This window comes from Rattus rattus, chromosome 13 (assembly GCF_011064425.1).
Source record: "Rattus rattus isolate New Zealand chromosome 13, Rrattus_CSIRO_v1, whole genome shotgun sequence".
In the NCBI taxonomy this organism is placed as follows: domain Eukaryota; kingdom Metazoa; phylum Chordata; class Mammalia; order Rodentia; family Muridae; genus Rattus; species Rattus rattus.
The window spans coordinates 50,645,581-50,659,985 of record NC_046166.1 but is presented as its reverse complement, the minus strand read 5'-3'; the positions used below and the strand labels follow the sequence as shown (position 1 = coordinate 50,659,985).

The 14,405-nt window shown below is 43.1% G+C and overlaps 1 pseudogene; it reads left to right on the top strand.

Moving 5' to 3' along the window:
- The first annotated feature begins 13,699 nt into the window (after window positions 1-13,699).
- LOC116914769 lies at window positions 13,700-14,405 on the top strand (annotated as a pseudogene).

The following is a 14,405-nucleotide window of genomic DNA, read 5'->3' as shown; positions in this document are numbered from 1 at the left end:
ATTATCTTGACTTAATCTCATCTATTAACTTAATAGACATCTCAGTCAGAGGAACCAACCAGGGACACTGTGTCATTTGCTAATGAAAAAATTGCATCAGAACAAGAAGGCTGGGACTGAGCTGGGGTTAGAAGGTTCCCAATGAAGCAGAAGAAGATGGCCCCCTACTTGTCCCTTTTTAAGGAATGAAATGGAAAAGAATAGGAGATTGGGAGGAAGGAGTTCACTGAGTTCTGAATCAAGGGAGTTGCTTGGCACTGTAATGAGGGATGGATATAATTAAAACTAAGGGATGCTTGCCTGCTCTTTAGTAAGTGTGGACCGTGATGTATCATACTCCATTGTTTTTTCTCTTGCCCATCCAGAGTCCACAGATGCTAGCATTTGCACCCTGCTGGAGTTATGTTTCTATATAGAACACCTTGGCTGGGCTGAGCGTTTCCTTGCTAATGGTCAAATTGTGCCCCCTGATCTAAGACCTGTGGCCCCAGAGAGGAATATTTTAATTCAGATAAGCCACTGTTTAAGGAGCCAGGTAGACTTCCCCGTTTAGAATGTTGTGGTGTATGCTCTGAAGATGGGTTTCTCCTGAGAAGGCATAGAAAACTTCAGAGCAATGTGGCCTGTGGCTTGATTTTTTTATGAAGACTCCTAATTTGCTTCAGCAGACATTACAGCCTAAATGCAGGCTCTCATTCCAAAGCATGACAAAACACTTCTGGGGGCTCCAACATCCAGGTGTGCAGAGTACTCAATTTCTTCTTTTTTAAAAAGTATGTGTGCATGTTTATGTATGTGCAGCTATACACGTGTGTTCAGGTGCATGTGTGTGCTCTGCAGGTGCACATCTTTGAAGCAAGGCCTCCCACTGAACATGAAGCTCACCATTTAAGCTAGACTGGCTGGTCATTGAGGCCTAGGCATCATCCGGCCTCTGCCTTCCCAGTGCTGGGACTGTGGCATGTACCACCAGACTGGGTATTTGGGGGAAGGTTCTGGATACTCAACTCAAGTCCTCCTACTTGCAAGGCAAGCACTCACTGCCTGAGCTATCCTCCCAGCTTCTTAATGCCATCATTGGTATTTAAGTACCTAATGAGTTCTTTCCACTATATGGAAGAGCATCAAGGGGCCTGGGAACCTGAAAAAGGCAGAAGCCTGGAGAGGAAGCTCTGATCTGGAAGGAAGATGTATCTAGGGTAAGATGCTGGTGGGCAGAGAGGTGTGCAGGACCACAACTGAATGTGCCTTGAAAGTTTCTTCTTGGAGCCATACTATATACCTATAGCTTTAGCGTATTACCCCAGTCTTTGGTTGTCAATAGCCTCTTTCCCAGATGGGAGGCGCAGGGAGAAGATGGAGTAGCAAGGTTAATTTGTAAATGCATTCCAGTGTCTGGTTGCCATGTGCCAAGCCCTGCCAAGAACTGCCAATCTCTTGAATCAACAGTTAACGTCCATCTCTGCTGGCAAGGAACTGGCTCATGTGTCATAAATTAAAAGCTGAGTTAAAAGGACCTGTCGGGAGGGTCCGATGCTCTGGCTGGATCCCTCCAGCGATCTGCCTCCATTCCGTGGTCTTAGACAGAGGGGGCAAATGCATCTCTCAGCGTGCATCTCGCTCGACAGAGGCCTCGCTCTGAAATTCCTGGAACCACACACTAATAGGCTTATGTATTTCACTGCTGTCAGGTTGGAAGGCTCCTGGAACATTCAGTTTAAGCTAGAACATTAAATTCAAGTCCTTCAATCTCTCCGCTATTAGATAGGAACTGAGTATGAAAAGGAACAGAAATATATATAATGGTATGCAGCTGGATGAAGGGGACAAGTTTAGCTAATCTCAGTAGGAGCGGTTCCTGTAGGGGAACAGTCTTCAGACCATAAACATCAGGGGTGGGAGTAGAAGAGGCTATGGTGGACATTTTTTTCCCACATACTGTCAACACTCACACCCAAATATATAAAATAAAAATAAATAAATCTTTTCAAAAATGTTTATTGGATTTAAAACATAACATACTTACCCAATGCTTATACCATAAACCATCCTGATCCACCCACCCACTCCCAGAAAAAACCTGATTTCAATAAAATTCACAATGGATTAGCTTAATGAAAAGGGGCTCTCTTGGTTCAAAGAGGGTACTAGCTGTTGAGGCCAGAGGTTTGAGGGGCTTGAATTTTTGGATTCTGTAGAAGTGAGGCATCTAGAGTCTCAGAGTTTAGAAAGATGTCTATGATACCCAAGTTTAGGATTATACCTTCTTCCTGACAGCACTGAGCTCAGCAGAGTTCACACATCCAAGAAATAAACAAGAAGAGGAAGAATTATTGCAGGTGGCAGGAGCGATTAACAGCAATACAAGAGCTGTTTCCAAAGCAAGGCCATCCTGGAGCAGGGAAAACGTGGGGAAATTCTTTTTCAAGGATGCATACCATAGGGCGTTAGGCATATTCCTGAGCAAGCTGATTTCAGATATACACAACTGAGCATGCTCAGCCTAAGGTCTTCAAGAAATAAAGAGAGCCTGAAAGACCACTTGGCATGCCTAGCTTGCTTGGTAATGATGGCAGTCAGAGATACTTCTGGACCCACTTAACTTCTTTCACTATAAAGGTTTTAGCCATGGCTTTAAGAAAGGACTCTTCGAGAGTGGGCTAATATATGAGTTTGTTGTTAAGGGAACCTGCATCAGTTGATAACACAACTAGTCCACAACAGAGCTGTTCTTGTCTTTTCCCACAATCACTCAGCATAAGCCATCTTAGAATGGTCCTTCCTTGCACCCTTCATTGAATGATTCTCCATGCTGCCATCAGTAATAAACCTGACTTCCTTAATAGCTTGCTAGTGTTTCCCTTGGTTCTTTGTCCAGAGGGCTTTTGGTAACCGAATTGACTAGGGTGGTAAGAAAATGAAGAAAGGATAGACAGATGGACACACGTACAGCTTGGATCAAGTGATCTGAACTCTCAAGATGGAGAACACATTAGAAGTTCAGCAATGATTATTATATAGAGTTGAACAGGGAGGTGGGGTTATTGTCTGCAGCTGAACGAGAATACAGGTTTATTACCTAAGGAGGCAGGGTTTGGGGTGTACAGCTGGACCGGGGGACAGGTTTAGCTAATTTAAGCCTTAGGAGCAGTCTGTAGGGAAACAGGGTTTATACCATAAACAGCTGGGGTGGAGGTGGGAGGCCATCATGGACGTCACAACTCAGGCTTCCAACTCGGTCTTCCTCTGCTCCCCACAGATATGGTGTCTCAACTTGATGATGCCTACCTCAGTGCCTGCTTTTGGCCTCTTTGGATCATCTCCCTATTGTTGTTGTAAAACTATAAAAAATAAAATGCTGTCTTTTATCCCCCACTAGGTCCGGCACCGTAGTCCCTCAAGATATCTCAATCAGCAAAGCCTCTCACCTGCTTTGCTCCATATCACACTCCGGAAGGCCTCTCTCTGAGCTGTCAGCAATCTCTCTACCTATCTAGTTCCCAAGGCAGGTTTCCATAGCAGAAATACACATCCCAACTCCACAGCGGCCCCCTGTCTCTAGCCGCCACCCACACTTTCTTACACTTAAATCACTACATGAAAGAACACACAATAACCTTTGATCCAATTGACAAGATATAATTACTCACCTAAACATCCAAAACCCTGTACACATCCATCCCTTAAGAACATTTATAACAACCTGTAAAGGTACAGCGTGGAATCTTAACGTCAGTCTCCATGTTGTCTCACAGCTACTCTCTCTCTCCTTCCCTCTTCCGTTTCAGTCTCCTCCCCTTCCTCAAACTTTTCTCCCGCCCATCCTTCCTTCTCATCCAATGACAGGCCTCCTTCTACCTTGTACCTGCCTCCCCTGTGACATCATCCCACACTGTATTTCAAATCTTCAGGCATTAGTTTTGTTCCCTCCCTCCCATCCCTTCTTTCTCTTTCCCATTGTAGAAGCTTAGGGAAAGATGGTTGTTTGTTTTGGGAGAAGGAGATGGTGAGATGTGATCAGATTCAGGGTACAGCGAGTATGAGAAGAGTCACAAGTGAGTACCCTATCGTTTCTTCCCTTCTCCTTCTCTCCTCCCCTTCCCTTCCCCTCCCTCCTCTCTCCTCTCTACTCTTCTCCTCTCCCTTCTCCTCCCTTCCCCTTCCCTTCCCTCTCGTCTACTCTTTTCTGCTTCTCTCCCCTCCCCCTTTCCTCTCTTCTCCACTCGCCTGCAGATTGTCTCACGTGTACTATCTGTATTTGCTTTTCTTCACAGCACATATACTTATATGGAATGCTGCGTATCTGTTTGAATGTTCATCATCGTATTAAAAATAAGCTCTACAACTTGGTTTTCATTAGACTTAGGACCAAGAACAAGAGCGTTTGGCACAGGTACTCAGCCTATATCCGTCAATAAGCCAGCTACTCAGTCCATCAAGGTGATTCAAAATGACTGCTTAAAAAAATGCAGGTACCAGCAGTAGAGTAAATATAGCTTGGTTCCACAGTTCCTTGTTCTCAATTCTGACCTCTATTAAGTCATAGGTTGGTAATTCGTCAGCTTTCTTTTCCCCCCTGGTATTTTGCTTGGCAAATAACTTTTAAATTCACTTCAATTCGATGAATACATTCCAAGTTTGGGTAATTTTGTTTTGGGTAACTTATTTTTTACATAACCAAGGGGAGCATATTCGTTTTTGTTTGGTAGGCTGGTTTCGTGTTCCATTTTTGTGTCTTACAGAGGCTTGCTATGTAGTACATACAAAAGCACACTATGTAGCTTCTAACTCCTACACTTCCTAGCTCCACCCCCCTCCCCAAATGCTGGGATTAAAGATATATGCCCATGTTTGCTGACGATGAGCATTTTTAATATATAAGTACATTTTCCCAAATCCGACTGTTTGTACACTGGGTGTTGGCCATATTCTCAGTGTGTAACTGCACGTCACTTTTACCATTGTACCTTTTTGCATGATTCATATTCCTTGGTTGTGTAATCACAAAACAGCTATGTTCTATTTTCCTTTTTTATAGTACTGATTAGCGATGGGTTGTAAGAGCTTTGGCACCACCAATTGCCAGCTCCCTAATTCTCCCCCAAAGCAATTATATCTCATTTTCCCACCTACACACAAGCATGAATTTGTGACTAATTTAGAAATCATGAGGGGAAAGACTCTTAAAAGCCTGTCTTTCCTGAAATAATGCAGCGGCCTTGATTTATAGCAGCTGAATTGTTACCATCCCTTCTGTAAATACATCAATTCGACAGAAATAGCTTAGGCCAACTGTGCCTCTTCCTGCTTTACAGCATCAAGGCTGTCGGGTAACTCACAAGGTGGGACACTTCAGTAGAAGAGTATAGGTCATGCTCAATGACACATTTCCCACAGTTCTTAAATACTTAGGGGGCTCTGATGACTACCCAACCTACATTAAAAGTAAGTAAACCATACCTCTTCATCACCAGGAACAGCGATTTAGCCATTCGTTCCACAGTGTTTCAGAGAAGCCATCATGAGCCAGGTTGTGCTGTAGCCATCACAAGGAAATATAAAGATGATTGTAACACGATCCTTCACACAAAGGATGTATCTAACATGCAGAAAAGATAAATGCACTCCATTCCCCCATTGAATAATTACTATTGAGTGCCAGTAAGTGCTGGGGAGCCCATGGGGCCAAGACTCAGCGATGGAAGTGAAAAAGGAGGATAGAGCTCTGTGGCAATCCAGAGGGAGACGGGATCCTTTTATTTATCTAAGACACGGGGCTTCATGTAAGCAACATTTGCACTCTGTCGCCCCTGAGTCTTAGGGAGTAAAGATGTAGCCGGGTGGAGTTTTAGGACAAGAGAACTCTACTCAATGGTTTGACAGTTAATCTCTACTCAAAATTGTCCTGGCGGTGGTGGCACACGTTCTTCACTGCCCATCCCAATGTTCTGGGTTCTCTAATAAAATACACACACACACACACACACACACACACACACATACACACACACACACAGCCTTATATTTTAATATACCTTAAATAACTCAATGGCTTGGCCACTCTCAAACCTCCACATAGCTAACACTTCCCCTCTGATATTCCTGAGGTTTTTCTTACTAAAATATCTATTCCATCTTTGCTGCCCTAGATCCAGTTGGTGGTGCGGTGGTAGCTGGGGAAGCTCCTCCCTGGCTCTTGCTTGATTGCTATGCTTTCTCTTCTGCACCTCTCAGGCCTGATTCTTACTCCTTTACCAACATGGCGGCCATATCGTTCTCCCTTGCTGGGGAATCCTAAAGTCACTCCTCTGTCTCCCTGCCTAGCCATTGGCCACTGGCAACTGTATTTACCAATCCAAACCAACTGGGGACAGGGTCCTTGGGATCTTACAGAGATGTGTGGATTCATGTGTAATTTTGGGAACCCAATTAACATAATCTAAGTAGCATTAGACCAAATCCACACCATGAGAGCAAAGGGAGCCTGTGCAATAGAGAGTGTGTGTGATGGTAAGTGCATACCTGACACACACACATGTGACAGACATATGGGATACGAGGTGTTACAGCAAACAACTTCCAGATTCCAATTGTTATATCACGGTAAGATTCAGCATTCAGAATGTCTCCCATGAGGACGTTTGTGGATCCATGAAGTCTTTTCTCTTTACTTACTCTGCGTTCAGGAGATAGACATGGAGGAGGGAGGGAGGGAGGGAGGCAGAAAGGATGTGCCACTGCTCATGACATCCTACTGGCCAGAGACAGGTCACTTGTCAAGGTACCAGTTGACTGCAAAGGACACTGGGCCATATGATGTCCCCAGGGACACAAGAGGCAAGTGAATCCAGTTTGTGATTAGTGCTACAAGTGCTCGTTCATTTAAAGAGCTATCCTCTAACTACTTAGCATGTTGCTATAGTTGCATGTATCCTAATCACCACCACATGTATGACTACCAGACGCTGAATAACTATTCTGCAAGACAATGCACTGAACTCTGAAATGCAAGCCATGCTGTAATATTCAGAAGCAGTTCCAGATTTGACAGGACCAGGACTCTGAAGTGTTGGGGTTTGCCCTGAAGTTATCTGTATTTTGATGCTAATTCCACTGCTCCAAGGACAGCTGCCTCGTCACATGCTCAGAACTCAGGTGACTTCACCTGAATTTGTAAAGTACAGATGAGGGGCAGGTACAGGATAGAAGGAAGCCTATCATTGGAGGAGAAGGAAGGATGGGCGGGAAAGAAGTTTAAAGGAAGAGGAGGAGACTAGGAAAGAAAGGAGGAGACAGGAGAGAGGAGAGGGTGAGAAGCCATGGCAGGTGATGTTAAGATTCTGCTCTGTGTATTTACAGGTTGTTATCAATGTTCCTAAGGGATGGATAGTACCAGGCTTTGTATGTTTAAGTGGGCAATTATATCTTACCAATTGGGTCAAAGATTATTGTGTTGTGTGTTCTTTTATGTGAGTGTTTGAGTGTAGGAAAGTGTACGGCTGGGATGTGTTTCCGCCAAGATATCTAGCAGATATCTTGGGAAACCGCGGTGTGGACCTAGTGGGGTAAAAGACACCGATACCTTTCTATTTCTATATTTTTACAACAACACTGAAGGCCTGAGGGAAATTACGCAATGGTGTATAAAGTGTGTTCCAAAGTGCCAACCAAAACACAACTTCAACAAATAATCTCCAAGCTGAGGGATAAAAGAGGCCAAACAATGAGAACTCAGAGAGGTACAGAGGAGGCTGAAACCCCAAGTGGACAGTGCTGTCTGCTTTGAGCAAGCAGCTCCTACCACCCCAGCGGCAACGTCTTCAGCCAGCCTTCTGAGGGGAGGCATTGGATCTGACAGGTAAAATCATCATCACAACACGGTTTGACATTTCGTTGGGGGTCATTTACATTTCTTATGTCTAAGTGGCTCATTATTACCCTGAAGAATACTGGCATTGGGGGTGGGGAGTGGAGAGATGGTTCAGCAGTCACAAGCGATGGCTGCCCTTCCACAGGACCTGGTTCATTTCCCAACAACTCCTTGGTAGCTAACATCTGCCTGTAAGTCCAGTCCCTGAGGCTCAAGTACCCTTTTCTGATGCTTTCTTGAATACCAGGAACACGCATGGTGCAAAAAAAATGCAGGCAGATAAAACACCCATATACATAAAGTATACTTTTTAAACAGAAACAAATAAAGTAGCTAAAACCCAGTGTTAGAGTTAAGTACAATTAACTTCTACCCATAGGACAATCAGTCCTAGACTTTGGGTAAATCATCCAGTATAGCCTCAACCTCCCCATTAGTAAGATCAAAAAACTTGAAAAGGATAATAACATCATGATTTAAAGGCTGCTCAGGCTCTCCTGAGTATTTTGGGGGTTAATGCAAACTGGTACTTTGCTCACCAGCCAGCACATGCAAAAGAATTATTTTTAAGTATTATAATAATCTTTAAAGTCAATATTTAGGGGAAGGATGTAACCAGTTTGACAGAACATAAAATATAATGAAATCCCGGGAGTTGATTTTTAAAAGCCAGGAGAGCGATGTGGCAGCTTTGTGCTGGCCCTGTCCTTAGGAGGCACAGTTGTGGTTGCTTTTATTGTCTCTGCACAATTTTGTTTCTCTTTTGTGCAATTGATTTCTAAATCCCTTCCATCTCCTAAGTTTGCTATGCACACATAATTGCTTTATTAATGTCATCTGCTCTTTTATGACCCTTCCTTTTAAAGACAGGAAGCCCCCCCCACCAAAGCAGGAAAAGACAGGAAGACCCCGCCCCTCCCCAAACCAGGAAATCTGTGTTTTGCCCTTGTGTTCGAATAATTGGCCAGCAGCATTAAAAATTAATCTCTTGAAAAGCAAAATTTTATTTTCATTCCCTTGACACTCTCTCTCTCTCTCTTTCTCTCTCTCTCTCTCTCTCTCTCTCTCTCTCTTTCTCTCTCTCTCTCTCTCTCAGTAAGAACCTCCTAAAATATCTTTTCAAGTCCTTGCATCTGGATCCTGAATCAATTCATGGAATACTGCCATGTCTCATGTAAGATTTTATTTACCCAAGGTAGGATGACAATCGGTGATATATTCCAAACATTCCAAGCTTTTCTGAAGCTGAAACTTAACATACATTGAATTATACATTTACATCAGAACACAACCTCAAGTATAATTGAATCTGGGGGAAAGCAGTTCATTTCTCTCAGCGTGATGCCTTTCCTGGTGCATGGACATCTCCATTTCTCAAGGGTAGTCAACCCTTTCTTTATATAAAGAATGTTTATCTTTTAATATCTATTCAGTTTGGAGGCAGGAGAATTGTCCTTGACATTTTGCTTAAGCTTCTCACTTTAGGGTACACTGATTTGATTTATGACCATGCTACATTGTGCTTTCCTCTATGCAGACAGAATCACAAACATAAGAGAACTTTTTTCATGGAGAATGGGAGAGCTGCAGCCGATTATAAGTTCCCACACAAAACATTTAAAATTGCTTTCTGCCTTGTGATCTTGACTTTAACCTCCGTCTATTTCATCTGAAATCTTATCTGGTAGAAGATACTTATTCCCATTCTGTTACCTTCTCCCACTCTTGTCTCAGGCTGGTCTTGAAGTCCCTATGTAGTTCAGGGTGACCTTGAACTTCTGACCCTTCTGTCTGTTCCTCCTGAGCACTGGGATTCCAGCCTTGTGCCACCATGCCGAGCTTTATGTAATGCTGGAGATGGCTAGACAAGTACTTGGCTAACTGAGCTGTAGTCCCAACCTTCATTTTTCTCCTAGGGAAAAAAATACTATTGTGTTTCTTGAGAATATTTTGTCATTTTTTAATGGTTTTAGTGATCTTACTACTGCTACTTGCTAGCTTATTTTATTTCCTCTTCTTCATTCGTGTTAAATAAATACAGAAATGCATGAACAAATTCCACACTAATGTACAGTCTTATGTCAAAACAAGGCCTTCTTTCCCTTGTCATCTGTGTGCAAGGCCTTTGTGGTGGCCACATAAGAGTCCCGCTCTGGACTCAATCGAATTCCCCAGTTAATGGGATATTCATCTTCGCTGTTCTTTCTCATATTTTTGTGTATCTTTTCAAAAATATATTCATTTTGTTTTATTTGAACATCACATCTCTGTCTCTCTGTCTCTCACATTTGAAAATGCTAGAAAAGGTGATTTGATCTCCTGGGACTAAAGTTATAGGCAGTTGTGAACCACCAAGTGGGTGTTGGGAATTGAACTCCGGTCCTCTGAAAGAGTAGCTAGTGCTCTTAACTACTGAGCCACCTCTGTAGTCCTAGTTTGTATCTTGACGGTGAATTCCAAACATTACCAGTTTCTTTTACATTATATCTAAGGAGACACCACAAGAAGCAAAAGAAAGAAAAGAAGGAAGGAAGAAAAGAAGGAAGGAAGGAAGGAAGGAAGGAAAGAAGGAAGGAAGGGAGAGAGGGAGGGAGGGAGGGAGGAAGGAAGGAAGGAAGGAAGGAAAGAAGGAAGGAAGAAAGCAGTTGGGTAGACTCTGCCTACCAAGCTCAGAGTATCTGCATTTGGCCACTTGTCAAAGACCTGTGTCAGCAAGACCATGTAGAACTCCAGCCCTGGAGAGGACAGGGTTGTGTCTGCCTTGAGGTCCTCTTTGTTGTATACTTTCCTCTGCATCAGCACCAAGAGTGAGCTGGCCTCCCTTTTGAATCATCCATGAACAAGCTTCACTTCCTGCAGAAGCTCCGTCTCCAGGCAAGCGAGACTTCAGAAAAATCTTTCTCTCTCCTTGGGTCTGAATTCTCCTCCCTGCAGCTTACTTCTAGTCCAGATCTGTCCTCTGGGGCCACCTGGACAAAGGTTTCCTTCATCTTTCATGTGGCAAGTGCATCCTAAATTCTTTGAATGAAACAAAGAGAAACAGCTTTCAACTAACTCTACACGCAGCACGTTAAAATCCAGATTAGACAACGGTAGCCCCCTACTGCATCCATTCATCACAAATGAATATGGCGAAGGAGGTACCATGCCACCTCTTGTTCAGGAACTTCCAGATCCATGTAAAAATGCTTATTTGTGGACTCAGTAGGGGAACTCAGTAATTATCTCACTCAGCTCCCACTTTTCAGAGAGTAGCATGATTCCGTCAGTCTAAAGTGAGGTCAAGGTCACAGTACACTAGTCATTAGAATTCTGGGAGCAGGACTGTAGTTTACCATTTCTGTCCTGCCTATTCTCAGAAGATATACTGTAACTATCATAAATTGTGGCCCAGGGAGTGGCACTATTTAGAGGTATGGCCCTATTGGAGTAGGTGTGTCACTGTAAGTGTGGGCTTTAATATCCTAGTCCTAGCTGCCTGAAAGCTAGTATTGTGCTAGCTGCCTTCAGATGGAGATGTAGAACTCTCAGCTCCTCCTGCACCATGCCTGCCTTGATGATAGCGGGCTGAACCTCTGAACGTATAAGCCAGCCCCAATTACATGTTGTCCTTATAAGAGTTGCCTTGGTCATGGTGTCTGTTCACAGCAGTAAAACCCTAAACAATTGTTTTCACATATATATGCTATATGTGTATGTGTGTATAATTCTTTCTTAACTCAGTTTATTGAAACTATTTTCTACTAATCCAACTTTTCATAGCATACATTAGAACTTACTCTTTTAGTTAAAATGTTTTAGATGTATTTATTTTTATTTTATGTGTATGAGAGTTTCGCCTGCATGGATCCATGTACCATGTTTGTCCAGTGCCTGTAGAGACCAGAAGAGGGCATCAGATTCCCTAGAACTGGAGTTACAAATGTAGGTGCTGGGAATCAACACCACCCTCCCCTTAAGTCCTCTGGAAGAACAAGTACTCCTAACCTCTGTGAAATCTCTGCAATCCTGGGACTTGTTCTTAAATTTTTATTTTTTCTAAAATATTTCAAAGCTTATATACCAAAAATCCCACCCAAAATGGCGCTAGGGAGATGGTTCAATATATAAAGTCTTTGACACAAAACAATGGGGACCTGAGTTTGGATCCCCCAATAACCACATTAAAAACCCAGAAGCAGTGGTCTATACAACCCATTTTGGGGAGGCAGAGACAGGTAGATCTTGAAGGTTATTGGCCAGCGGACCTAGCCCAATTGAAGAGCTCCAATCTCCATGAGAGACTGTGTGTCAAAAAATAAGATAGAAGTCAAAGAAGACAATGATATCTACCCTCACATTCACACGCATGAGTGCACAACTATGTATATGTGCCTGCACATACACATGTATACACCCACGTGAACCATAACAGAAAATTAAACAAAAATCCCACAAAGTAATAGTAGGGAAAAATATAACTAACCATTTTAAAATCTGCCCTCTCTTTCCCCCAGTCTATCAGGTCTTTAGGGACTCTGCATGCTTCAGGGACCATGAGCACACAGAATGATCCTGCTTCTCTACTTCTCCATTTTCCCCCAGAAACTGATTTTCATATAAATTCAATTTTACCATTACCAACAGCTATATGTAGTCAAGATACTCGGGCAAAGAGTCAATATTTGACCTTCCCAATGTTACTTTCTTGCTTGTTGCTTATTGTGATAAAATATCCTCACAAAAGCAACTTGAATGGCAAAGATCATTATAGAAAACCACAAACCAATCAAAATGGAGAGTTGTGAAGCCCAGTCCCAACTGATACATCTATGCCACAACTCCTGCATAAGGCTCAGGGTTCATTTAGAAAGATGAAGGAGAAAGATTGTTAAGAGCCATGGGAACAGGGAGTTTGCCATGAGATTGTAGAGTGTGCCATGAGATTGCAGAGTTTGCCATGAAATTTGTATCTGCTAGCATATCAGAGATGCTGCATCCATGAAATCTCATCAACACGGCTGCCTAATCATGACCTGAACAAGAATGAGCAGCAGATGTGGTAACATAAAGACAAAAAGCCCATGAGGCTTCACCCCTAGACAAAAACTATGGGCAACTAAATAGCTGAGCACACCAATTGGTTACCCAATACCACAAGGTCAGCCTGGAAAACATATACATATATGTGAGTAACATTATATAGACTGAGATAATTGTATTTGTGTGTTCAGCAATATATATATATATATATATATATATATATATATATATATCAACAGTTAAAAAGATGCCATGAATTTGAAAGAGATCAAGAGGGGCTTTTGGAGGGAGGAAAGGGAAGGGGGGAAATGTGGCTACATTCTCTCAAAAATGTTTTAATTATAATTTTAAAAAGCAATTTAAGAGAGACAGGGATGTTTTTGGCTTACAGTCCCAGGGAACTGTGGAAGGCAAGATGTGTCGGCAGGCAGAGACGATGACTCAGAATAAGGAAGGAATCTGGAATCTCAGAAGAGGAGTGAAGAGGAAGTGAGGCCAGGCCATAAACCACAAGATCTGTCCCTGGTGACCCAACTCCTCTCGAAAGGTCACTGGCCCAGTGCAAACGCCTATGGGGATATCTTACATTCCAATCACATGCAATAAACATTCAAATACCCAGAAGTTGCAATAAACATTCAAATACCCAGAAGTTCCAATCCAACATGGGGTATGTGTAGCCAACTAATACCTTGAACATGGCCGTGAATAGTTTTCGATAGGAATGCTGTGGTAGACACAGCATAGCGGCACACGAGAGCACCGGGCAGGCGAGTGAGAAGTTTTCCCAGAAATAGCTTCACCAAGATGTCCAGTGATGGGCAAAGGTTGGATGATGAGAGCCCCAACACCAGCAGTGGCAGTTCAGATGCAGACCAGAGAGACCCTGCCACTCCAGAGTCTGAGAAACAGGAAGAAAGAAAACCTCGGTCACCCAGAAGAAGAAAAACACCAAACTCTATAGCAAAATGACTGCTAGGTTATCCACTACTGCTGAGAGAATTCAGAGGGAGCTAGCTGAGCTCACCCTTGGTCTTCCTCCTAACTACAGTGCTGGGCCTAAGGAGATAACATTAAAAGAATGGAGGTCAACTCTACTTGGTCCACCAGGTTCTGTCTATGAAGGTGGTGGGTTTTTTTCTTCTTCTGGATTTCACATTCTCTTCAGATGATCCATTTAAGCCACCAAAGGTTACCTTCTATACCCGAATCTATCACTGTGATATCAACAGTCAGGGAGTCCTCTGCCTGGATATTCTGAAAGACAACTAGAGTCCTGCTTTGACTATTTCAAAGGTTTTGCTCTCTATCTGTTCCCTTTTGACAGACTGCAACCCTTCGGATCCTCTGGTTGGAAGCATAGCCACTCAGTATTTGAGCAACAGAGCAGAACATGACAGGATAGCCAGACGGTGGACCAAGAGATACGCAACAAAATTCACATAATTTGTATGCGGTGTGAAGGAGCAGAAGGCCTCTTCTCACTGTGCTGCGGATCTTTATAGCCTTTACA